General features: G+C 42.6%; 1 long non-coding RNA gene across 1 annotated transcript in view; it reads right to left on the minus strand.

Annotated features, from left to right (window-relative positions):
• The window catches only part of LOC117067320, a 104,646-nt gene that overhangs the window by 73,032 nt on the left and 3,895 nt on the right, over positions 1 to 27,719 (minus strand). The window contains exon 2 of the long non-coding RNA XR_004430700.1: positions 8,832 to 8,947. This is a non-coding gene — a long non-coding RNA (uncharacterized LOC117067320). The remainder of the gene's footprint in view (positions 1 to 8,831; positions 8,948 to 27,719) is intronic.

Consider the following 27,719-nt stretch of genomic DNA (forward strand, 5'->3'; position numbering starts at 1 on the left):
ATGCATGTTTTTTATTCAGGGTATCCTTGTCAGTATATAAAGAAACAGAATTAGTGATGAAAATATTGATTGCTTGGTGAGTACAGAATTAGAGCAAAGACAGATGAAAGGTCTTGAGGGATATTTGACATAGGCTCTCCAAGGGTCCACAGCACTGGGGATTTTCTTTTTCAAATATCTGGATATTTGTGAGTATCAGATACACTAAACTCTCTTGAACAAAGTTTAACGCCTCAAGTCTCCTTGTTTTTAGGGTAGGCAGGAATTCATGCCCTTTTGTCTGTATTCTTTCATCACACCATCACCTTTCCTTACTTCCACAGCCTTTGTTACATTCCCAGTTACAGATGGTATTTAATCACCTCAAGAATCTAGTCCAGGCCAGGCGTGTTGGCTCGCCCCTGTAATCCCAGCACTTTGGGAGTCCAAAGCAGTAGGATCACATGAGGCCGGGAGTCTGAGACCAGCCTGGCCAATATGGTGAAACCCCATCTCTATTAAAAATAATAATAATAGGCCGGGCGCGGTGGCTCAAGCCTGTAATCCCAGCACTTTGGGAGGCCGAGACGGGCGGATCACGAGGTCAGGAGATCGAGACCATCCTGGCTAACAAGGTGAAACCCCGTCTCTACTAAAAATACAAAAACTAGCCGGGCGAGATGGCGGGCGCCTGTAGTCCCAGCTACTCGGGAGGCTGAGGCAGGAGAATGGCGTAAACCCGGGAGGCGGAGCTTGCAGTGAGCTGAGATCCGGCCACTGCACTCCAGTCCGGGCAACAGAGCGAGACTCCGCCTCAAAAAATAAAAAAATAAAAAAATAAAAATAAAAATAAAAATAATAATAATAATAAAGTAACGGGGCATGGTGGCACACGCCTGTAGTCCCAGCTACTTGGGAGGCTGAGATAGGAGAATCACTTGAACCTGGGAGGCAGAGGTTGCAGTGAGCCAAGATCACCCCACTGCACTACAGCCTGAGCAACAGAGCGAGATTCTGTCTCAAAAAAAAAAAAAAAAATGTAGTCCAAAACCTATCATAAACTGGATCCTGATGGGAAGTATACAATTATATAACTTATTTATGGTTAGTGAATAATTTTAGCTTCAGTCTCGGGGAACGAGACCTGCGTCCCACCCCCGACCAACTTGGGCTTTTGGCTCGGGGGCTAGTTTTCTTTTCAGGCTTGTCACTCTGTAATCACTGACCACTATATGCATATGGTTCTGATGTAAACTAAAATCTTTATCCAAAGTCTCTATCCACCTGGCAACTTTTGAACCCACATGAAATAAGCAGGGTAGTGACTCTTCTTTTGAGACCTCATTTGCTCATTTATTCAAGTACATGGAGCCCCAGGCAGCACACTGAGTACAAGGGATAAAACAGATGCATGATGTACTCCCCCTAGTCTGACAAAGCTTTTATGTGTATCTCTGGTTCTTAAAATGAACAAATTGTCCACTTACAAATTGTATACTTACAACTAACCTGGATGTACAGGGCTTGTGCTCCATGCAGCTTGCAAATATCTGTCCTGAATTATTTTCTGAAGACTAACAGCCACCACAGCTTCTGGTTACTCCTCTCTCCTCCTTGTCCTCCTTCCCACCTCCAGAGCTCTTGCTGCTGTTGCCATGACAGCCAGAAGGAAAAGCTTTGGAACCTTATCTCTTACTATGCGCCTATGTCTCCCCATGAGGACATTATTGTCTGTCACTCCAACTGGACTCTGGGGCTTGCTCTTTAAATATACCATTAAGTCATGTTAAAATTGGAACTCTAGGGGCAAGATTGTGACGGTATTTAGTCAGGGACCTAGGAATTCTCAAATCTTGTTTTTGACTAGCAATCCTTTTCTTCAAAGAAAATATGTGCACTTATGACAAAGCAGGGTATAGGGATGCTTTTTACTAAGTGGGGCTTCATGTCTAAGCCCCGAATAGAGTTTTAACAGGTCCATACAGACCTGATGGAGGTCTCTTTTGGCATAGGCTGGGTTGACCTGAGATGCCTACTTGACCACTAACAGATTAGAAAAAAAGATCCTCCAGCTCAAACTTGTCAACTGGGCTCCAGGTTCAGGCAGCCATCTGCTGGCTTGATATTTCCCTGGATGTCTGGTGGACATCTTCATCTTAAAAATCCTTCCTTCCTTATTCTTCCCCTAGTCTTCCTCCTCTCCATAAACAGCTTCACCCTCCAGAGAGAGGCCCAAGTCAGCAACCTGAGAGGCTTCCTTGACTCTTCCCTTCCTCTTGCCTCCCTGCATGCCCAATCCTTACCAAGTCCTGTGGCTCTATCTCCAAAATAAAACTCGCAGACGTCTGCTCTTCTCCATCACCACTCCCACCACTTCAGACTAAAACGTAGTCATCTTCCGTCTGGATTATTTTGATCACCCTCGGACTGTTCTCCCTGATTCTACTTGTTTTTCGCCGAGTCCTTCTTCATAGAGCAGCAAGAGCGATCTTTTAAAAGGATAAACCAGATTGTATGACTTTGCTCTTTAAAACTCTTCTTGGCTTCCCACTATACTTGGAATAAAAACCGTCGTCTTCACCCTGGCCTACAGGGCCTGCCCTGCGTTCTCTGAGCTTCTGTCCAGCTTCGTCTCTCCCACTCTCCACCTGGCCCCTCCTCCAGTCACATTTGTATTCCTTCCACTCTCCATGTGGCTTGCAAATATGTCTTTTGTTTCCTCCAAAGTCAAACAGCTGGCATACGTCCTGGTTTTCCCACAAAGCTCTTTTCCCACCTCCAAGCCTTTACACCTTCAGCTCCTTCTGCCTGGAACACATGTTCCCTGTGCTTTGCCTGATCTTTGTACGGTGGCTGTTTCCTTCTAACCTTGAGGTCTCAGTTAAATGTCACCTCCTCAGCGAGGCCTTCCCTGACCACCCTATCCAAAACTGCTCTCCCGCACGAGTGACTCTCTGTCAGTGCACCCTATTTCCTACGTAAGATTTTCCAAAACATGTACCTATTTTGGTTATTCATGTGTGTGTTTATTGTTGAGGGCAGGAACTAGATCTACTTTATTCATTATGAATGGCATATAAGAGAAACATGATTAATACCTGTTAGATCCATGAATTATCCTGTCTGAAACTCCACCTGGAATTCCTGCACTCAGGAAAGAAACATGAAATATTTTTTTCCTCTTTTTCCTCCTTCACTCTCTTGGTCAGGGTCTTTTTTTTTTTTTTAAGATGGAGTCTCACTCTGTCACCCAGGCTGGAGTGCAGTGGTGCTATCTCGGCTCACCGCAACCTCTACCTCCCAGGTTCAAGTGATTCTCCTGCCTCAGCCTCTCGAGTAGCTGGGATTACAGGCTCAAGCCACCACGCCCAGCTAATTTTTTAATTTTTAATAGAGATGGGGTTTCACCACGTTGGCCAGGCTGGTCTCAAACTCCTCATCTCAGCCTCCCAAAGTGCAGGAATTATAGGTGTGAGCTACCACGCCCAGCTGGTCAGGATCTTGATGAATGAAATTCTCCTGAGATGGCACAAATGAAGAAACTGTAATGAAGAGATTATTCTCTGAGGCAAGGACAGGGTTAAGAAAACCAACACAGGATGTTCAGATACCTGAGAGGAGCAAGAGCAAGGAGTTGTTATATCCCCAAGACTGGGTGCCAAAGGGAGGGAACCATATTCCCAGAGCCCAGTAAGAGCTGGGGCTGTGGAAGAGGCTTCCCAGCTAGAAATGTAGTCTTGGAGGGACATAGCCATTGCCAGGTTGCTGGCAGCTAAGCAGGAGAGGAACAGATGAAGAAATACCCCACCTAATCTCATCTCCTATTTCTAGTCTGTGCCCCTTCTTGACTGAAGCCAACTGAAAGCTAGCCAGCAAGGAAGCCCAGGTGAACAAATCAGTCTGTAGGAAGCTAGCCTTCCAGAGCACTGAGCAGGTGATAAATGGAGAAGAACTGGCACAGGTGTTCACTCCCAGCAGCTGGAACTCAGCCTTGGTTTTGCTCCCATGATTTAGAAGTCAATCCGATTTGGGACTTATGCTTGGAATTTAACTACCATTTATACCACTGGGTTTATAGAATTTTGATTTCTAAATAAACGACTTACTAATAAACCTGACAACACAATTCACTAGGGCATTAGAGCCTGCCTTTATACTGAACAAGTGGGTGAAGTGTTTTTATTATTAATAAGCACAGTACAGCCTACTCAAGAAAAAGAAAACTTCTATAATCTTATTTGGCCACCACATCAAACGAACTATGGAGTCTTTTGATGATATAAATAGTATCCTCACAAAATACATGGGACCAGTATTTGCCAAACTTGATTTCTAGGTTCTGTCAAACCAGTTGCAAAGATATAGCTAGAATTTCTTTTCTCAGTTAAAAATGCTTTAAGTCTTTGAGTTCTGGTTTTCTTCCTCCTCTGATCAGTTGCTGTGTGAGGATGTCCATATCTGACTAATTTTACTCTACAAATACAGAATTGCACCCAGGTGTATTTTAGGGGTATTGGTCACCTTGAAGTTTTCATAGGTTTTACAGAGATACATGCTGGTGAGGTGGGAGCGGGGGTGAATAAGAAGTAAAATACAAGTCTTCCTGAAAGCTGATAATGCAGCATTGGGGTCGATGACTTGTTTTCTTTCTTTCTTTTCTTTCATTATTATTATTATTTTGAGCTGGAGTCTCGCTCTGTTGCCCAGGCTGGAGTGCAATGGCACGATCTCGGCTGACTGCAACCTTTGCCTCCTGGGTTCAAGCGATTCTCCTGCCTTAGCATCCCGAGCAGCTGGGATTACAGGCATGCACCACCATACCTGGCTCTTTTTTTGTTTTTTGTTTTTTGAGACAGAGTCTCGCTCTGTCGCCAGGCTGGAGTGCGGTGGTATGATTTCAGCTCACTATAACCTCTGCCTCCTGGGTTCAAGCGATTCTCCTGCCTCAGCCTCCCGAGTAGCTGGGACCACAGGCACGCAGCACCACGCCCAGCTAATTTTTATATTTTTAGTAGAGAGGGGTTTGACTATGTTGGCCAGGCTGGTCTCAAACTCCTGGGCTCAAGTAATCCACCTGCCTCAGCCTCCCAAAGTGCTGGGATTACAGATTTGAGCCACTGTGCCCAGCCTCTTTTTTTTTTTTTTTTAATAGATAATAGGGTTTCACCATGTTACCTAGGTTGGTCTCAAACTCCTGGGCTCAAGTGATCCACCTGCCTCCATCTCCCAAAGTGCTGAGATTACAGGTATGACCACTGTTCCCAGCCAAAAATAATTTCATCTTTACAACTTTAGCAGTGGGATCTGGGGCCACGTTATATGACTGAGTGGCATCACAATATCGATATACAACTCATCTTTTAAAATCTTTGTTTTAGAATATGACTTGGGAGCTGGACAGCTATACTGAATATTTCCACTGGAGCAGAGAGGACTGAGAGGCCACTGCCCAATTTATTGTGTCTGTGTTGAGTGCTAGATCTATGAATGGGGTTCCATATTAGCAAACAGCAACCTCATTTCCAGTTCATTTTTCTCCTTGCTGGGAGTGTTCTAAATATTGGAAGAATAATCTACTCTAAATTAGAATGCCCTCACTTTGTCTACTCTGCATTTTTTAACAAGAAGGCATACAATATATTTATTGTGTTTATTGATTTATTGATGCTTAGAAAATAAGAGAATGTTGGTTTAGCATGGACTGAATTTTATCTTTCCGCTATGTAAAAAAGAGGCAAGTTGCGCTAATCCTTGAATCACAGAGGCTTATAAGAAGAATTCAAATTCATGTCTGGTTTCCCGTATCCAGAGATTCTACAGAGAGAAAATTCTCTCCTAAAAGGAACTATATACCGGCCAGGCACAGTGGCTCACATCTGTAGTCCCAGCACTTTGGGAGGCCAAGATGGGTGGATCACTTGAGGTCAGGAGTTTGAGACCCGCCTGGACAACACGGTGAAACCCCGTCTGTACTAAAAATACAAAAATTAGCTTGGCTTGGTGGCATGCGCCTGTAATCCCAGTTCCTTGGGAGGCTGAGGCATGAGAATCGCTTGAACCCAGGAGGCAGGAGTTGCAGTGAGCCGAGATCGCACTATTGCACTCCAGCCTGGCCAACAGAGCTAGACTGTCTCACAAAAAAAAAAGAAAAGAACTATATACCACCTGGCATACATCTGAAGAGAAGCAGGGTGGAGGGTAAAGTAAAATATAAGTTCAGTGGAAAAATACTTGGAAAGCCACTTGGTAACCATAAAGATCTTAATTAAATCACCCAGGGCCTTATTCCATAGTGATATGCACCAGGTGTTTCTGCTTCCACTTAATTAACTCAGCATAATTCCTCTTTTAAAAACACGACATATACTGTTGGGGTGTATCCAGCTGAAACACACATCACCACAAAGCTTTTAAAATGTGGTTCTTTTCAATGTACATATTAGAATGGCCTCATGTCTTTCACTATGTGTGTACTGACCTTAGAGGGTCACCCACATTAAAGGATGCAGTAGAAATAAGGCAATCCCACATTTACAGACAAGAAAACACACTAATGTAGTTTTATGGAAACTAACCTTCAGAAATGCAAGGCATTTCTGAGTGAAACCTCTCAGATGTGGGAGAAATATGTGTGAGATCTGGACTTTCATTTATCCAAATATGAGGAATTTGTCTGCTAGAGTCAACTGGCTGATAATGGATGGAAAGGATTAGTGCAGGTCCTACTTGGCAGGCTTCTTGGTAGAAACCCATATGCTCTCTGACATTGATTATAATTATTTTTCCATCATTCCCAGGTTACATTCTTAGCAGGAATGTGAGCCAACTCTCTCCCTAGGAAGGCTCCTGCTGTGAAACCATCTTTGGCAATGAATCTTTAACAAAAGATCAAGAACTTGACATTTATTTTTAAGCACGAGAAGAAAATGTGTGCAATGTTGGAAGCAAGGACAGGGATAGGAAGAGCTTCTAAACACTTGCAGGCAGGAGCAGTGGAACAGAAAGAAATATTACATGAGTGACATGACTTTACTTTTGTGAACAGCAACTAATGACTAGGTATGGAATATGTGGATTATATGATGTTAAGGTTTAATGTCTTTTTAAAGTAGAAGGGTGGGGGAAATGTGGTTATTATTCTAAACCAGGTATGTCTTTATGATTTTATATCCAACTGATCATTCAGGGAAAAAAATCTCTTTTTTTTTCAGGAAGAGCATGTGCATTCAAACTTGTTAATTCATTGATTTGAGTTGAAGGGAGGGGGATATGCTTGGTGGAAAAGTTAAAGTGCTCCGGGTGAGAAATTCACAGGGTAAGAATTTTTCATTTTCAAATTGTCCACCTACAATAAAGAAATTTCTTCCAAATTAATTTTTTAAACAACAGGGACAGAAAATGGTGTGGCTGTCAGAAAATTACCAAATTGAACACAAAAAGCTTAGCCTGTCTCCTAAAGGATGGTTATTTCTGTCTCATAGTTTCATGCACTGTAATGATTAGTTTCTCCATTAAAATCAAATACAGAATATAATTAAGTCAATCCTCCAGGTTACATGATTAAAATTCCACTAGCTGAAGGACTTGCTAGAGGAAGTAATAAATACTTTAATAAATGCCTGTACCATAAATGTACTTCGGATGTGACTTAAACTCAGTACAAACCTTATCATAGGCAATTTATAGCCCCTTGATGGGGAAATTTTGTTTTTGCTGAGCTATGCTCTTCTAAGCATTTGGATAAAGTTCCTAATGGTATTCCACTTTCTACCTTTGCCGAAAACTTAGCCCAAAGTGATGTGTACATTTTTATACATGAGAATGAAATCAAATGAAACGTTTTGATTTAAAAAGGAAACCACATATTATTGAAAACTAAAATATATCTTGGTTATGGACTTGTGAATACTACATCAAAATTCATTGCAGAAGAATAAATTACCCAATCTTGTAATAGAGTTTTCAGATATGGAAAATATATAGTGTTCTTCCTGTTTTAACATTGTGGATTTAAATCATTTGGTTACATAATCACAATTCAATCTTCAACTGAAATTTTCATTGTCATTATTATATCATTTAAAAATATATAACTAAGCACAGTGGCTCATGCCTGTAATCCCAGCACTTTGGGAGGCCATAGTAGGAGGATCACTTGAGCCCAGGAGTTCAAGACCAGCCCTGGCAACATAGCAAGACCGCGTCTTTGCAAAAAATTTAAAAACTAGTTGGGCGTGGTAGCATGCACTTGTAGTCCCAGCTACTTGGGAGGCTAACCTCGGAGGATCACTTGAGCCCAGAAGCTTGAGGCTGCAGTGAGCTGTGGTCATGCCACTGCCCTCCATCCAGCCTGGGAGACAGAGCGAGATCCTATCTCAAAAATATATATATATATATATTTAAATATTATCAGCAAATATATATGTATATATATTTTTAAATATTATATGATATATATATATTTTAAAAAACCACTATAATCGCTTGTACTTAAAGTCTATTCTCATCTTCTCAGTTTGGCATAACCAATACTTCTTTTCTCACGGCAGGTAAAGATGTTAATAGCAATGGGGAAAAAAATAACGCTTCTCCAGTGCTAGGCAAACGGCCATATCCATCAGGAGTAAAGAAAACTAAACTATCCACATGGCTGCCTTTATCTCTTCTATTTGAATAAGTTATTGAATTTACTATGTGCAAGGTTGTTTGCAAAACATCTCACACGCATTCCCTTATTTAATTCTCATAAAAATCTAAAATTTATATGTTTAAGCCTCCCAACTACCCAGTGAGAGAGTTAATAATATGCTCCTTCTACAGGGAGAAAAGTGAAGCTCAGAGAGTTTATTTACCTAAACTTTTATAGGGAGGAAATCATTTCTTGTAACCATCTGTGTCAGTTGGGTCTTCCAGGAAGCAGGTGAGGAGACTGAGTGAAGAACACAAACAGTTGATTCAGGTGAAATGCCTGTTAAAGAAAAAAGGGAGAATCAGCAGCTTGGACAGATAAAGCCTTTGGGCCATGATATTAATCTGATACTTGTGAAAAACAAACAAACAAACAAAAAAGGTGGGGAAGAGTCAGCGCGGTGGCTCACGCCTATAATCCCAGCATTTTGGGAGGCCGAGGTGGGCAAATCACCTGAGGTTGGGAGTTCGAGACCAGGCTGACCAATATGGTGAAAGCCCATCTCTACTAAAAATACAAAATTAGCCAGGTATGGTGGCACATGCCTGTAATCCCAGCTACTCATAAGGCTGAGGCAGGAGAATCACTGAAACCTCAGAGGCAGAGGTTGCAATGAGCTGAGATCACGCCATTGCACTCCAGCCTGGGCGACAAAAGTGAAACTCTGTCTCAAAAAAAAAAAAGGGGGGGTGGGGAAGAAACAGGATTGAACAGGAGCACCTCAGAATACAATGCACACCTGACAGTTTTGGCCAACTCAATGGGAAACACCAGAGTAAAGACTGCTGATTGGAAGATATCCACATTGGCTAGAAATAGCCAGCCCCTAGTACTTCCACTATGCTTGGTTATTATCTGGAGACCATGCAGGAAGAGTGTGGCCTTAGTTTGAAAACTGAGGTGGTCTGAAGCTGCTGCAGTTGGAGGCTATCAACTAACCACTCTCCTTGCAGCTGAATGGAAGTTATTTCTCGAATGGAGAGCCAAGTGGTATGTCTTCACAACTGCCACGGTTCACCCCGTGCACCATGCAACTCCCTTCACATTTAGGGAACAGCTCCTCCAGGGTTCCAGTGTGCCTCTCTTCTTGCAGATAAACTTAAAAGAGGCAGATCAGTGGGATGAACTATACCCCTTGTCACAGCAGTTGATCTTGGGATTGCAACTGATACTTATCCTCTCCCTTCTCCACTATCCATTCCAAATTTACTCTCCCTCAGTTACCATCTCTAGTGGTCTCAGTGACTTGCTGGTGGTGTAACACAACTTTCATTTTTGAATGAAACCACTGGTAACCATACTTATCTCAAGCTGGCGTTGCTGTACTCATCCAGGTATGTTCTCAGTTGGGCCAGGGAGTATCATAAAGCACCCAAGTGGACTGCCTGTGTTCTCTACGTATTTTTCATTGCCCCCACTTGTAACAGCAACACAAACTCCTCCTGCTAATCAGGGGCAATTACCCTTGCCAAGATGGCAACTCTTCTTACTTGCTGATTCATGGTCACGAAGAATTTAAAATGCCAGGGCAGGAGCCATATTTTATAGTTCAGATGGAACTCTTGCTCTTTCCCCAACCATGACGTTTCATTAGGGCAACCTTTTGCAGCCTCCTGCTCCTCCATTCTTGCTTTCTTTTTATTTATTTATTTATTTTTAATTATTATTATTATTTTTTAAGACGGAGTCTCACTCTGTCGCCCAGGTTGGAGTGCAGTAGCGCTCTCTTGGCTCACTGCAACCTCCTCCTCCCGGACTCAAGTGATTCTCCTGACTCAGCCTCCCGAGTAGCGGGGATTACAGGTGCCTGCCACCATGCCTGGCTAATTTTTGTACTTTTAGTAGAGACAGGGTTTCACCATGTTGGCCAGGCTGGTCTCAAACTCCTGATCTCAGGCAATCCGCCTGCGTTGACCTCCCAAAGTGCTGGCATTATAGGTTTGAGCCACCACACCCAGCCTCATCCTTGCTTCTTTTGATGGTGCATATTAAGCAGCATCCCCATTGACTGGTCATTGACTTTGTCCTTTGGGACACCATACTCTGTGAACTATCTCCACAACTCTCTTTGGATCAAGCTCCCTTGGCTGCCATTCTGCTTTGCTGGTCATTACTATAATTACAACCCTCTGGCTTCTAGTGGTTAAGTGCTGCCCCCTGGCCTCTTGCTTCAGGAGCCCACCATGCTCATTGCTATCCATGAGCCAAGCTCTGTGACAGCATCTCCTACCCACAGCCCTCGCTAGCACTGAACTTCTCACTGATGCTGGCACCCTCTCCCTGGAGTATCCCTGATGGCCTTGGCAAGTGAAGCATAAGCTCTGGGCCTATGTGTGTAGCATAATCCTCTGGAGGTCTTCTGGCCTCACAGAAAACATCTATTCCAACATGTCCACTTCCCTCTGCATCTTTATTCCTTCCTCTATTATCTGCCAGGGCAAAATTCACACATTTATTAAGTGCTGGTTTGTGTGCCATCCTTTGACAGGAGACATAAGACAAACAGCTCAGAGTGGAAGAAATAGATGTTCTCAGGATGGGGCTGTATGTTGTCCTGGTTTAGAGCATCTGCCCTACAGTCAGAATGCCTGCGTTTGAAATAATTTCTGCCACGAACTAGCTGTGAGACCGTGGGTGAGTTATTCAACCTTTCAGCACATCATCTCCTAAAATGGGGATAATGTTTTCTTCCCCAAAGACTTGTGGGGAGGAACCAAAAATTAAATGGATTATTGAATATAAAGTACTTAGACCATTGGCCAACCCTTCGTCAGTGCCCTATAACCGTTGCCTGTTTAGCATGTCATAAACACGTGACTCGCATACATCATATTAAAATAGAGCAGAGTAGTTAAGTCTGGGGAAAGGAAACTAACTTTTATTAGATGACTGTTCTCTTCCAGGCGCTATAACACTATTTTCTCATGATCCCCTCTTTAATCTTTGCAATAACTCACAAGGTAGGTATTACCAGTTGCAGTTTCCTGAGGAGGAAACCAAAGCTGGGAATTATTTTATCCTCAAAGAGGAATAAGTTGACGGCCACAACTGGGACATTCAGCTTTTCTCCTCACATTTAGAAATGTCATGTGGCTGTGAGTCACCTTGTGAGGATCTTGTCACATCCTTAGGCTGTACTGCCAACACTGAAAATGCACTGTGGCTGACCCGTTTCAGCAAAGCCAGGCTGCAGTTTTCCTGTGGATTCCCATTCCAGCAGTTAGGCTAGGCTCTCCTTTGGTTTTGGTACCACTGTGATTTTGCTGTGTGGCTACTTTAGAGACTAGAGGCTGCCTAATGTGAGCAATAGGTGATCTAACGGACACTCATTATTTGTTGACTCAGCATCTATGAAACTTTAGGCAACTGGCAGCATCATGGTTTTCATCCATGGAATTCTGCCATGTTGGTTCCACCCTCAGCTCCGGGAGGGGGCATGTGCATGGCACCTGGATAATCAGATCATGGCATTCCCAGCCACAGTGATGGGTTTTGGGGAGAGGAGACATGTTACAATTCAGGCCAACTCATGTCGGGCCCAGGACTTAACTTATATTGTTTTATTTTATTTTATTTTTGAGACAAGGTCTTGGCTCTGTCACCCAGGCTGGAGTACGGTGGTGTGATCACGGCTCACTGCAGCCTGGAACTTCCAGGCTCAATTGATCCTCCCGCCTCAGCCTCCTGAGTAGCTAGGACTACAGGTGCACACCCCCCTACCCAGCTAATTTTTGTAGAGACAGAGTTTCACCATGTTGCCCAGGCTGGTCTCAAACTCCTGGGCTTAAATGATCCATCTGCCTTGATCTCCCAAAGTGTTGGGATTACAGGTGTGAGCCACCAAGCCCAGCTTGGACTTAACTTTATATTGATGGCAATGAAAAGCTTTTTCTTTTTCTGCCTGGAGCTCTATAAGGTCATAAACCACCTGCCACTACTGGATACAATCTTCCTCCCATAAAATGAAAGTATGCCTCAGAATAAAGCCAGAACAGAGGCAGGAAAAACAGAGACATCAGGAGAGCAGTGGTCCTGGTAACATCATTTGAGCCCCGATTCCAGGTATACCTGAAGCCTGTATATCCCTTGGCTTTTTAGTTCTGTTAAGTAAAACCTACGGTGAGGCCATTGGTTTGAACTGAGCTCCTGCACTGGGCCCCAACATATCAGACCAAACTAGAATGGAGTCACTCACGCTAGCTGTTATGTAGTCAAACTGAACTTAGAAGTGGATCAGTTTTCCAAAAAAAAGGAAGATTCACAGCAACCAATCCAAAGAGGCCCCATCAACCTGAGCCAGCATGATAAGGAAGTCCCTTCTGCTTTAATCCTATAAGAAAAGTGACTTTGAAACAACCAAACTGCTTTTTTGTTCCTTGTTTCTGCTTTCTTCTGCCTCTTCTGCCTATAAAGCCCAGCTCCTCTGCTCAGCTCCTCAGGGTGCCTTTGTATTTTATAGAAGAAATGCTGCCCAATTCATGAATTACCAACAAAAGCCAATTGGGTCTTTAAACTTGATTTGTTGAAATTTTGTTCTTTGATAGTTCCACAAGCCAATAAATTCCTTTTTCTTCCTTTAAATCAGATGTCCTCGGCCGGGTGTGGTGGCTCACGCCTGTAATCCCAGCACCGTGGGAGGCCAAGGTGGGTGGATCATCTGAGGTCAGGAATTTGAGGCCAGCCTGATCAACATGGATAAACCCTGTTTCTACTCAAAATACAAAATTAGCCAGGTATGGTGGTGCATGCCTGTAATCCCGGCTACTCAGGAGGCTGAGACAGGAGAATTGCTTGAACCTGGGAGGCAGACTTGCAAGAGCTGAGATTACGCCATTGCACTCCAGCCTGGGCAACAGAGTGAGACTTTGTCTCAAAAAAAAAAAAAAAAAAAAAAAAACATCAGGCGTTCTTAACCTCTAGGCATGGACCAGTCCACAGCCTGTTAGGAACAGGGCAGCACAGCAGGAGGTGAGTGGCAAGCAAACAGGAGCAAGCATGGCCGCCTGAGGTCCGCCTCCTGTCACATCACCAGCGGCATTAGATTCTCATTGGAGCACGAACCCTATTGTGAACTGAGTATGTGAGGGATCTAAGTTGCAGGCTACTGATGAGAATCTAACTAATGCTTGATGTACTAACTGTACTGCCAACAGTACAGTACAGTTTCATCCAGAAACCATCCCTCACGGTCCATGGAAAAATCGTCTTCCACAAAACGGGTCCCTGGTGCCAAAAAGGTTGGAGAATGCTGCTTTAAATAGTTGCAGCTGGGATTTCTATTACTTGAAACTAACTCCTAGCCATGAATCATTCAGTCAGTCAATATTCAATATCTTCAGTGTGCTAGGTATCATCCAAGGGTAGGAAAACAGCAGTCAATAAGACAGACAACTCCCTGTGGGCCTAGATTCGCATTTGAAACTGACATTCTCAGCTGGGCGTGGTGGCTCACGCCTGTAATCCCAAGCACTTTGGGAGGCCAAGGTGGGCAGATCACCTGAGGTTGGGAGTTTGAGACCAGCCTGGCCAACATGGTGAAACTCCGTGTTTACTAAAAAAAATACAAAAATTAGCTGAACATGGTGGCATGGGCCTGTAATCACAGCTTCTCGGGAGGCTGAGGCAAGGAATCACTTGAACCTGGGAGGTGGAGGTTGCAGTGAGCCAAGATCATGCCACTGCCCTACAGCTTAGGTGACACAGTGAGACTCCATCTCAGGAAAAAAAAAAAAAAAAAAAGAAACTGACATTCTAGTGAGAAAAAAAGAAGAAGGAGAAAAAGTAAATAGGTATATTGTGAATCAGTTATGACAAGTTCTGTACTCCGGGCAAGGCGAAGGAAGTGTTATAAGGGATTCAGGGAACATCTCACAGATATGGTGACTTTCAGAAGAGACCTAAAATATGTGAGAGAGTAAGCCATGAGTGGTAGCAGGGTTCCAGTAAGAGGAAACAGAAAATTCAAAGGCCCTGAGTGGAGTGGATGCTTACAGCACAGTGAGGCCAAAGTGTTAAACGTGGCCAGGCATGGTGGCTCACACCTGTAATCCCAGCACTTTGTGAGACTGTTGAGCCCAGGAGCTCACGACCAGCCCCGGCAATGGGGCAAGATTCTGTCTTTACAGAAAATTTAAAAATTAGCTGGAGACAGTGGCATATACCTGTGGTCCCAGCTACTTGTGAGGCTGAGGTGGGAGGATGACTTGAGCTCAGGAGTTCGAGCTTACAGTGAGTCATGATGGTACCATTGCACTCTACCCTGGGCAACAGAGTGAGACCCTCCCTCAACTAAAACAAAAAACTCAGAGTGTTAAAAGTGTAGTGGGAAGGGAGGTGGGGTGGAAGATGAGTTCAGAGAAGTAACAAGTTCAAATCATCCAGGCCCTTCACAGACATCAGAGCTTTATGGTTTTACTCAACATAGATGGGAATCCACTGGGCAGGTTTTTTTCTTTTTTAAATGACATGTGCTAACATATTTTAAAAGAATTAATTTGGTTGTTGAATGGAGGGGGCAAGGGCAGAAGCCAGGAATCCAGGGAGAAGAATATTGCAATGATCTGGATGAGAGATATTGGTGGCTAGGGCAGGGTGGTAGCAGTGGAAATGAAGAGTGGTGGACAGATAAGAGATATATTTTGATTGCTGAATAAACAGGATTTGCTGATAAATTGGATTTTGGGATGAAAGAAAGAGAATAGTCAAGGATAACTCCATAGTTTTTGTCCTAAGCAACTAGAAGTTTGGGATAAAGTTTCAGTCCTTTTCTTTTTTCTTTTTTTTTTTTTGAGACAGAGTCTCGCTCTGTTGCCCAGGCTGGAGTGCAGTGGCATGATCTCGGCTCACTGCAAGCTCCACCTCCTGGATTCAAGTGATTCTCCTGCCTCAGCCTCGTGAGTAGCTGGGATTATAGGCACATGCCACCACAGCCGGCTACGTTTTTGTATTTTGAGTAGAGACGGGGTTCACCGTGTTGGCCAGGCAGATCTCGAACTCCTGACCTCAAGTGATCCACCTTTCTCGGCCTCCCAAAGTGCTGGAATTACAGGTGTTAGCCACTGCGCCTGGCCGGTTCTTTTTTGTTACTTATTAGATACTTATTAGATATCCAAGGTCTGACACTCAGACATTCAGAGGAGAGGACTAGGATAGAAATATATATTTGGGACTCATTAGTGCATGATAGTATTTAAAGTTGTGAGATTGAATGAGGCCCAGTGCAGTGGCTCACACTTATAATGCCAGTGCTTTGGGAGGCTGAGGCGGAAGGATCACTTGAGCCCAGGAGTTTGAGGTTACAGTGAGCTATGATCATGCCATTGTACTCCAGCCTGGATGACCGAGTGAGATTCTGTCTCAAAACAAAATAAAATAAAATAAAACTGCAAGACTGAATGAAATGTGTATAGACAGAGCATAGATATGAGGGCCAAGTCCTGCGACTCTCATGTTTAGAGGTCAGGAAGATAAGGAGGAACCAATAAGGCAGACTGAGAAAGAATAGCCATTGGGGTAGCTGCTGCTGTATATAGTGAAGAAAATGCATCAAGGAGGGAGTGATCAGCTGTGTACGAGGTGCACTAGGTGCTGATTTCTGGAACAAGAAAAATGAGGACAGGAAATGTATTACTAGATTGAGCAATGTGGAGCTTTTAACACTTACTGCTATCTTATTTATATACTACCTGTTGACACTTGCTTATTTTCTGTCTGCTCTCATTCTTATGTAAGCTCTGTAAGCTCTGTGACATTCTATTTCATTTGCTACTGCATTCCTATTGTCTAGGACAGTACCTGGCATATAATAAGTGTTCAATGAATATTCCTTAAATATTTCTTGAATGGGCCAGCACGATGGCTCACGCCTATAATCCCAACACTTTGGGAGGCCGAGGTGGGCAGATCACTTGAAGTCAGGAGTTCGAGACCAGCCTGGCCAACATATACTGAAACCCCGTCTCTACTAAAAAATACAAAAATTAGCTGGATGTGGTGGCACACACCTGTAGTCCCAGCTACTTGGGAAGCTGAGGCAGGAGAATTGCTTGAACCCAGGAGGCAGAGGTTGCAGTGAGCCGAGATTGTGCCACTGCACTCCAGCCTGGGTGACAGAGCAAGACTCTGTCTCTCAAAAAAAAAAAAAAAAAAAATTATTGAATGAAAAAATTTTGAAAACAGGCCAGGCGCAGTGGTTCACGCCTGTAATCCCAGCACTTTGGGAGGCTAAGGCGGGTGGATCACCTGAGGTCAGGAGTTCAAGACCAGCTTGACCAACATGGTGAAACCCCGTCTCTACTAAATACAAAAAATTAGCCAGGCATGGTGGCACAAGCCTGTAATCTCAGCTATTCGGGAGGCTGAGGCAGGAGAATCACTTGAACCCGGGAGGCAGAGGTTGCAGTGGGCCAAGATTAAACCATTGCACTCCAGCCTGGGCAACAAGAGCGAAAACATTGTCTTTGAAAAAAAAAAAAAAAAAGGAAATTATGAAAACAAGGCAGAGAAAATTTTATTTCTCAATTCCTCTTTGTACAAAGATACCTTGCTTTTTTATATTTTGGTAGAGGAAGTAATGGTGTAGCACCAGTTTTGAATTATGTTCAGAATCTAACAAGGTATTTAAACTCACTAAACTTTTGTTTCCTTATGCTTAAAAGGTGATGATAATAATAAGATAATGTTTGAGATTTTACCCAGAACCGTGTCCAGTACATAACGGGTATTCAATAAATGCTTTGTAAATCTGGAAGGGTCACATGAGCCGGACCACACAATGGCAGACAAATTGGATGCAGATAAGTAAGTCATTTGATATAGGAAGTTTCATTTATTTGAGAAGTGATTTATTATGTCTTTTCTCTGTCTACACTCTGTCTAAATTCAGTCTCACAACTTTAAATACCAGAAAAAAGGAAATGTTGCTAGTCAGCTGCATTTCCAACTAAAAGCACTTGAATGTGTCTCAAGATGGGATAAGGATGGTAACATATTCAGAATAGTGTTGCTATTATAGTGGTTTCATATTAAAATGTAATGGCTGGCCAGACACGGTAGCTCACGCCTGTAATCCCAGCGGATCGCCTGAGGTCGGGAGTTTGAGACCAGCCTGGCCAACATGGTGAAACCCTGTCTCTACTAAAAAATATAAAATTAGCCGGGTGTGGTGGCACATGCCTGTAATCCCAGCTACTCGGGAGGCTGAGACAGGAGAATCACTGGAACCTGGGGGCCAGAGGTTGTGGTGAGCCAAGATCGCGCCACTGCATTCCAGCCTGGGAAACAAGAGCAAAACTCTGTCTCAAAAAAGATAATAAATAAATAAATAAATAAATAAATAAATAAATAAATAAAATGTAATGGCTTTTAGGCTTTTGCTTTGTTTTGTTTTTGAGACAAAGTCTCACTCTGTCCCTAGGCTGGAGTGCAGTGGTGCAATCTCAGCTCACTGCAACCTCTGCCTCCTGGCTTCAAGCGATTATCCTCCCTCAGCCTCCGAGTAGCTGGAATTACAGGCATGTGACACCATGCCTGGCTAATTTTTGTATTTTTAGTAGAGACGGGGTTTCTCCATGTTGGCCAGGCTGGTCTTGAACTCCTGACCTCAAGCGATCTGCCCACCTCGGCCTCCCAAAGTGCTGGGATTAGAGACATTACCCACCCTGCCCAGCTGGCTTTCAGGCTTTTAAAAAGAACCTTGTGTCTTATTATAGATTCTACATTTCAAATCTCATTACATTATAATGTAATAAGATAGATAGATATACTTTGGGGAGACGACTCCCCCTAGACCTAGATCTTCTCCTAGGTCATTCTGATCTGAATCCTACAGAAGGCACCAGAGTAGGCTGGAGCAGATGCCAAGGCTTGGAAAGACTCTGCAAATATGTTGTGAAGTGTCAACCTCAAAAGGTTAACTAGGAAGCTCCTAAAGGATCTTGGCGGTTTAAAGTAGGTAAAGATTATATTTTCAAGGAGATCGGCCTTTAGCAGGGAAAATTGTACTGAGTGAGGAGGTTAAAAGGGGGTGGGATAACCAGTCAGAGCAGAGAGCTATTCTGAATTAGCACTTAAGCAGCCTGGGCATGCGGCCAAATCTCTTGGGTTAATGTTTCTCCTTTGTTGTCCAGGATTAGGCAACAATGCAGCCTTCTGTCTTTTTGCATTTCTTTGTTAAACAGAGTCAATAACCTGCATTCTCTTTGGACCCAGAATACTTGGCCATCATCTTCCCCCAGGACAGAAACAATGACATTCTGGTATTGATGTATTGGTACTGGACATTGTGGGGAGATGTCAAGATGGTGATTAAAGTTCTGATCCTTTGGAAATCAGTGTTTATGGGAAGGTACCAAACATTATAAGAAGCTAAGAACTCAAAAGACAAATATTTAGAGAAAATCTCCAAGAACAAACTCTCCCAGGTAGGAACAAAGTTTGTATTCGTGTGCCAACTCTTCTTGTCTCTCTTGATAATACTATTTTTTGCCATGAAATGTGGGTTATTACAGTGATGGGGAAGAGAGGCTGAATCAGAAAGGATGTTGAAATTTGGCAACAGAAGAAAGGGTTTGTATTTTATTTATTTATTTTTTGAGACAGGGTCTCACTCTGTCACAGAGGCTGGAGTGCAGTGATGCCATCTTAGCTCACTGCAACCTCCACCTCCTGGGCTCAAGCAATCCTCCCACCTCAGCCTCCTGAGTAGCTGGGACTACAGGCGTGCCCCCACACCCAGCTAATTTTTTTTTTTTTTTTTTTTGTATTTTTAGTAGAGACAGGGTTTCACCATGTTGGCCAGGATGGTCTCCATCTCTTGACCTTGTGATCCGCCCGCCTCAGCCTCCCAAAGTGCTGGGATTACAGGCATGAGCCACGGCGCCCGGCCCAGAATCTGTTTTTTAACTAACACTATAGTTGAGTCATATATTCAGGAAAGTCTGGGAAGCATAGATGTAAAGGTGTGTGCCCAAATGCTTGAGAAACCTAAGGTGGGGTGTCTACTCAGCCTGGGGAGTTAAGGATGGCCTCACAGAGAAGATGACAGCTGAAGAGGAGGTGCAGGAACAGAAGTTATTTCACACCCCAGCAGGGAACCCTATCCTTGTGTTCCAAGGTGTGAAAGTATGAGCAAGCATTGACCTATTTAGGACACTGAGAGCAATCAGACACTGTGGAAGTGCAAAATATACAATAAGAAATAGCAAGGGATAAGGCTGGAGAGAAAGTGAGGGCCAGGCTATGAAAATCCTGGAATGCCATGTGAAGAAATATAGATTGATGGAGATGCTTTTTAGACTGCCTTGGTTCTTATTTCTATTTTATATATTATCATATCATATATATTTTATATATTTATATATTGCATACTCTAATATATTATTATATTTATATTTACTGACTTTTTTTTTTTTTGAGACAGGGTCTCTCTGTCACCCAGGCTGTAGTGCAGTGGTGCAGCCTCAACCTCCTAGGATCAAGAGGTCCTCCCACCTCAGCCTCCCGAGTAACTACGACCACAGGTGTGCACCACCATGCCTCGCTAATTTTTGTATTTTTTGTAGACACAGGGTTTCACCATGTTGCCCAGGCTGGTCTTGAACTCCTGGGCTCAAGCGATCTGCCCTCCTCAGTGTTCCAAAGTGCTGGGATTATAGGCATGAGCCACTGTGCTCGGCCTATTTACTGAAATTAATTCCTTTTAAATTTTAGACAAGACTCAGTGGGGTATCATGGAGGAACGGGAGAATTGCTTCTCTGGTTCTCAGCAAAAGGGCATTTACCACACTGCTGGGAACAGGGGTGGTAATTTTAGTGAAGGGAATCAAAAGGAGAGAGCCCAGATAGAGAGGTGGGCCTCACAGGCAATGGCTGAGAAAGACGGCTGTCATTTCCTTCTTGAGACCTTTTCTGTTCAAACCAAAGAGGACATTCTACTTTGTTTTTGTAAGACTAAATGCTTTCTATACAAAACCAGATCTTAATGTTTAAATGTAAAATAGTGAAACCCCAAAATACATTAAAAGTATGTTGGCTGAATAGACACATGAAAAAATGCTCATCATCACTGGCCATCAGAGAAATGCAAATCAAAACCACAATGAGATACCATCTCACACCAGTTAGAATGGCAATCATTAAAAAGTCAGGAAACAACAGGTGCTGGAGAGGATGTGGAGAAATAGGAACACTGTTACACTGTTGGTGGGATTGTAAACTAGTTCAACCATTATGGAAAACAGTATGGCAATTCCTCAAGGATCTAGAACTAGAAGTACCATATGACCCAGCCATCCCATTACTGGGTATATACCCAAAGGATGATAAATCATGGTGCTATAAAGACACATGCACACATATGTTTATTGCGGCACTATTTACAATAGCAAAGACTTGGAATCAACCCAAATGTCCATCAGTGACTGACTGGACTAAGAAAATGTGGCACATATACACCATGGAATATTATGCAGCCATAAAAAAGGATGAGTTTGTGTCCTTTGTAGGGACATGGATGCAGCTGGAAACCATCATTCTCAGCAAACTATCACAAGAACAGAAAACCAAACGCCGCATGTTCTCACTCATAGGTGGGAACTGAGCAGTGAGATCACTTGGACTTGGGAAGGGGAACATCACACACCGGGGCCTATCACAGGGAGGGGGAGGGGGAGGGGGAGGGGGAGGGGGGGGGGGGAGGGGGAGGGATTGCCCTGGGAGTTATACCTGATGTAAATGACGAGTTGATGGGTGCTGACGAGTTGATGGGTGCAGCACACCAACATGGCACAAGTATACATATGTAACAAACCTGTATGTTATGCACATGTACCCTATAACTTAAAGTATATAAAAAAAAAAAAAAGAACCACACACAAAAAAAAGAAAACTGGTAAAAAAAAAAAAAAAAAAAAAAAAAAAGGCCGGCACGGTGGCTCAAGCCTGTAATCCCAGCACTTTGGGAGGCCGAGAGGGGCGGATCACGAGGTCAGGAGATCGAGACCATCCTGGCTAATACGGTGAAACCCCGTTTCTACTAAAAAATACAAAAAACTAGCCGGGCGAGATGGCGGGCGCCTGTAGTCCCAGCTACTCGGGAGGCTGAGGCAGGAGAATGGCGTCAACCCGGGAGGCGGAGCTTGCAGTGAGCTGAGAACCGGCCACTGCACTCCAGCCTGGGCGGCAGAGCAAGACTCCGTCTCAGAAAAAAAAAAAAAAGTATGTTGGCTGGGCACGGTGGCTCATGCCTGTAATCCCAGCACTATGGGAGGCCGAGGCGGGCAGATCACAAGGTCAGGAGGTCAAGACCAGCCTGACCAACATGGTGAAACCCCGTTTCTACTAAAAATACAAAATTACAAACATTACTAAAACTACTAAAAATACAAAAATTAGCCAGGCAGGGTGGTGCACAACTGTAATCCCAGATACTCAGGAGGCTGAGGCCGAGATCGCACCACTGCACTCCAGCCTGGGCGACAGAGTGAGAGTCTGCCTCCGAAAAAAAAAAGTATATTTTGTGCTTTTAAATCACAAATTATAAGAAACTCTCTATATTAATTCAAAGAAATAGTACATGCTCAGATGCGCCCTGCTCCAGGGAAGGCTTCTTTGCGTCCTTCCCTTTCTCTCTTCCCAGTATAGGTACCTCTCTTCTATGCTTCTGAAATACCATGTGCATCTAATCATATTGTATATACACATATTATGTATTTATTTGTTTAGGCTCATCATTGCATATTATATGTTTATTTGTCTGCTTCCTCCATGTCATTATGAGCTCTTTGAAGGCAAAGAATGTGATATATTCTTTTTGTATATATAGGAGTGAGCAAAGGCACATAAACGTTCAATAAATTTTTTTTTTGAAAGAAAAAGAAAGAGATTGAGAGAGAGAATACTGTGTTTATTCTTTGAAACCATACTTTTTTTTCCTTCCAGGACAGGAAGCAGATAAATCATACATTTCATTATCAGGACTTTTGACTGCTCTGAACTGATTTCAAGAATAAATGCCTTGTCTGAATCCAGTATCTGATGTGGTTTAAAAGCACAAAAATATGCTCCTTTGGTAGTGCAAATTGATTCAATAATTCCATAGCGATCGTCGGGATAAAGCACATTTAAGCCACATAGTTCACCGAGTTTATGTGTTTTAAAGTGAAATTTTCAAGTCAGAATTCTAACAGAGAAAGGCAAAAATTTTTAAATATTGACTTCTAGAAGCTTGAATTCAATTAGGCTTGTTTTGCTAAGAATAATTTTTACTCAAAACTCATTAGAAAATGCAAAGAAACTCATTAGAAGATGTATATGTTATGTACATTTAAAAAATCTCCTAGAATGGAAAGCTATTACTTTTTATTTCACATGCATCAATTCTCTCATTTTAGATATGAAACATTTAAAAATAGTTTCCGTTTCATCTTTAATTTGACTTAGCCCTGATTTTGTAGACTTTCTCAACATTCTGTGATTATTGCATCAGGACAATGAAATATTTCAAAACAACTATTTTATAAAACAATTAAACTTCTGGAAAACTAACCTATGTTTTTCTTCCATTATGTCACTTCAAATGTTGATTATTGAAAACTTTCTCAGTGCTTTTAATGCTTACTAATCAATTATTTTATAAGAATTTATCAAGAAAAAATTATTCCAAAGTATTACTGTAAAATAAAGCCTTGGGTAAAAAACATATTTGGATATTTGTGACAAGTAAAACAGAAATTCCAGGCTTCAAAACAGATTAGCTTTGGCAAAGAAACATCTTGCTGAATGTAGACATACAGCATCCTCTCTCTATAAGAACAACTTATGTTAGAATCTGTTGTTGCATATAAAAGTCTTATTTGAGTGGAAACTTGTACATCTGTCAAATGAAACTTTGTGGAAAAGATCAATTCATTTTAGGAAAAGAAGTAAAATTAATAAGCAGAAAAAATAGCTTTAAAAAAAGCAGTGTATGTTCATTAGCAACTTGGATTCAGACAATTTGTCAAAGGAAGCTGCTACTTTTATTTATGAAACTGGGGCAAAATGTTGGCAGTCTTGCAGGGTCATTTTACTTGGAATCATGGACCGCTGAAGCAAAACTGGATCTTAGACATCATCTGGGTCAGGGATTCTCTATTTTTATTACGCATGGGAGGATTACCTGAGAAGCTTTTTTTTTTGAGACAGAGTCTCACTCTTGTTGCCCAGGCTGGAGTGCAATGGCATAGTCTCAGCTCACTGCAACCTCCACCTCCCAGATTCAAGTGATTCTCCTGCCTCAGCCTCCTGAGTAGCTGGGATTACGGGCATGCGCCACCACGCTCAGCTAATTTTGTATTTTTAGTAGAGACGGGGTTTCTCCATGTTAGTCAGGCTGGTCTTGAACTCCCGACCTCAGGTGATCCACCCACTTCTGCCTCCCAAAATGTTGGGATTACAGATGTGAGCCACCATGCCTGGCTGAGAAGCTTTTTAAAAAGCTTACACTCAGATCCTGCCCCCTTGCTCCCCCTTTGTTCTTCCCAACTCAATTAGTTTGGCTTAGGGCTCAAAATCAGGTTTTTTGTCTTTGTTTTTGTTTTTTTTTAATTGTGGCAAAATATACAAAACATACCATTTACCATATTAATCATTTGTAAAGTGTACACTTTAGTGTTATTAAGTGCACTTATGTTGTTGTGCAACCGTCACCACCACCCATCTCCAGAACTTCCTTCATTTTCCCAAATAGAAACTCCGTGCCCATTAAACAGTAACTCCCTATTCTCCCCTCCCCAACCCCTGACAGCCACCATTCTACTTCCTGACTCTATGAACTCGACCGTGCTAGGTAGCGCATATAAATGGAATCATACACTATTTGTCCTTTTGTTTATGCTTATTTCACTTAGCGTAATGTCTTCAAGACTCATCCATGTTGTAGTATGTACCAGAATTTTCTTCCTCTGAAAAGGCAGAATAATATTCTATTGAATAGATATACCACATTTTATTTATCCATTCATCTGTTGATGGACATTTTGATTATTTCCACTTTTTGGCTACCGTGAATAATGCCTCCATGAACACAGATATACAAATATCGGTTTGAATCCCTGTTCTCAATTTTTTGGGGGCATATACCTAGAAGTGAAATTGCTGGATCATATGGTAATTCTGTGTTTAATTTTTTGAGGAACTGACATAGTTTTCTACAGCAGCTTCACATTTTTACACACCCATCAGCAATGCAGAATGATTCCAGTTTCTCAGCATCCTCTCCAACTTAAGTGAAATTTTAATCTTTATTTATGTAATCCTTGATATTAAAAACTTTTCTAACCCTCTCATCTTTAATTGTGCTGTATTTCTAAGTTGCATGGTCCTTTTATAGAGAGGCAAGGTCTTGCTCGGTCATCCAGACTGGAGTCCAGTGGAATGATCATAGCTCACTACAGCCTTGAACTCCTGGGTTTAAGAGATCCTTCTGCCTCAGCCTACCAAGTAGCTAGGACTACAGATATGCACCACCATGTCCATCTAATTTTTAAAAAAGAATTTCCTTAGAGGTGGAGTTTTGCTTTGTTGCCCAGGCTGGTCTGAAACTCCTAGCCTGAAGCAATCCTCCCACTTTGGCCTCCAAAAGTGCTGGGATTACAGGCATGAGCCACCCGGCCTGGCCACAAATATTTAAGTTCTTATTCTTCTATCTTCAACAGATACCTTCTCTGATTATAAAAGCAACACAGGGGGGCCGGGCGCGGTGGCTCAAGCCTGTAATCCCAGCACTTTGGGAGGCCGAGATGGGCGGATCACGAGGTCAGGAGATCGAGACCATCCTGGCTAACCTGGTGAAACCCCGTCTCTACTAAAAAATACAAAAAATTAGCCGGGCGAGGTGGCGGGCGCCTGTAGTCCCAGCTACTCGGGAGGCTGAGGCAGGAGAATGGCGTAAACCCGGGAGGCGGAGCTTGCAGTGAGCTGAGATCCGGCCACTGCACTCCAGCCTGGGCGACAGAGCGAGACTCCGTCTCAAAAAAAAAAAAAAAAAAAAAAGCAACACAGTATATAATTACCAAAAACCTACAAGTCACATAATCCACATTTTTCCAGGCTTCACAAAGTTGAGAGTACTAATGGGGCCATATTAACAGTAATACCTGAAAACTTGCTGGCTTTTACTCCCAGGCAAATCTTTCCTTCTGCTCTGCCTTGCCTTTTTCGGGGAAGTTCCCAGAAAATCTAAACTTGAGTTGGGGGGGTGTACAGTCACTGATGTAATTTCCCAGACAGCCACTGGAGGGCAGCAGCTCCCTTTCACCCCCTGACCCCAGCCCTGAAGAGGATGCTGCCATCAGGCCTAGAGCATTCCTGAAGCAGCAAACTCTCAAAGTCATTACATGGAAACTCTACGGAAACAGGGGGACTATCCCTCTTCCCAATTCTTGGTCACACGTTGTGACCTGGGTTTCGTAAAGTCCTATGTGGAAACAAGCACATGTCAGAGTCCAAGCTTAATAGCTGATTGAGAATGTGATAAACAACAAGATGACCCTGACAGCCTGCAGCTGGCAGCTAACTAGTCTATAGCGTTCCCTCATGGAAGATAAGCAGTTTTCACAGAATAACAACGATAATCATATAAGGTCACTCTGTAACCATGGTGGAACAAGACAATAACAAGATTGCAACTTACTCAATCTGAACATGAACACAGACGAACACATTAAACAATCACAAAAATAACCAAATACCCACCCTGTTGTAGTCACACGAGTGACTCTAGCCTCCCAGGTAAAAATTAAGATACCCAATCATCAGGCCAGGTGCAGCGGCTCACACCTGTAATCCCAGCACTTTGGGAGGCTGAGGCAGGTAGATCACGGGGTCAAGAGATTGAGACCATCCTGGACAACATGGTGAAACCCTGTCTCTACTAAAAATACAAAATTAGCTGGGCGTGGTGGTGTGCGCCTGTAGTCCCAGCTACTCGGGAGGCTGAGGCAGGAGAATCGCTTGAACGTGGGAGGCAGAGGTTGCAGTGAGCCGAGTTCACGCCACTGAACTCTAGCCTGGGCAACAGAGCGAGACTCCATCTCAAAAAAGAAAAAAAAGGTTGCACTTTGGGGTCTGCAGCAACCTCTTGTTAGTATTTATCCTATCTAGTGAAGTATTTCTTTTTATTTTAACTACTACCTGAAAGACACTGCTGTGATACATTAATTTTTGATGTAAGTAGGTGCATAGCTATAATGAAACATCATGATCAATCTTCATACATGCTGAGAAGATAATCTTGAAATCTATATTATATAAATATTGTCACTTCAATTTATTGTGTACAATTAATGACGTTTAAAACTATGAGTTCTGAGTAAAATTTACAGTATTTTGTTTTTCCTTTAAGAAGAAGGCTGAATTTATCATAGACTTTTTTGGAATAGCTATTGTAGATAGGAGTCGATGTCAACTTTATGAATCAGCTAAGTGAGAAACATATTAAATTTTTTTTTCTATTAACCTGAATTATCTTAATTGGCTCCATCAAACGCACCAGATAAATATTCAACCCTCAAATTGGCTTTCCTATTTAGAAGATGAAAGCAAACAATGAGAGTAGTTTCTGTTAAAAATGCAATTCCATTTAAAATAAAAGTAGCTGTCTGTTAACTACCATGCCATCAAAATTAGGCTATCACTGCATGTAATTACTTTTAAAATGAAAATTAAAGTTTCAATTATTTTCTTTTATTCAGTGAGGTTAAAAGACATTTTCCCTCTCCAATTTTTAAAGTATATTTTTTAATAAAGAAAAATCAAAATGCCAAAATTTTTTTTTTTTTTTTTTGAGACAGAGTCTTGCTTTGTCACCCAGGCAGGCTGGAGTGCAGTGGCGCCATCTCAGTTCACTGCAAGCTCTGCCTCCCAGGTTCACACCATTCTCCTGCCTCAGCCTCCTGAGTAGCTGGGACTACAGGAGCCCGCCACTATGCCCGACTAATTTTTTGTATTTTTTGGTAGAGACAGAGTTTCACTGTATTAGCCAGGATGGTCTCAATCTCCTGACCTCGTGATC

The sequence above is a fragment of the Trachypithecus francoisi genome, unplaced genomic scaffold (assembly GCF_009764315.1).
Source record: "Trachypithecus francoisi isolate TF-2019V2 unplaced genomic scaffold, Tfra_2.0 Lachesis_group20, whole genome shotgun sequence".
NCBI lineage: Eukaryota > Metazoa > Chordata > Mammalia > Primates > Cercopithecidae > Trachypithecus > Trachypithecus francoisi.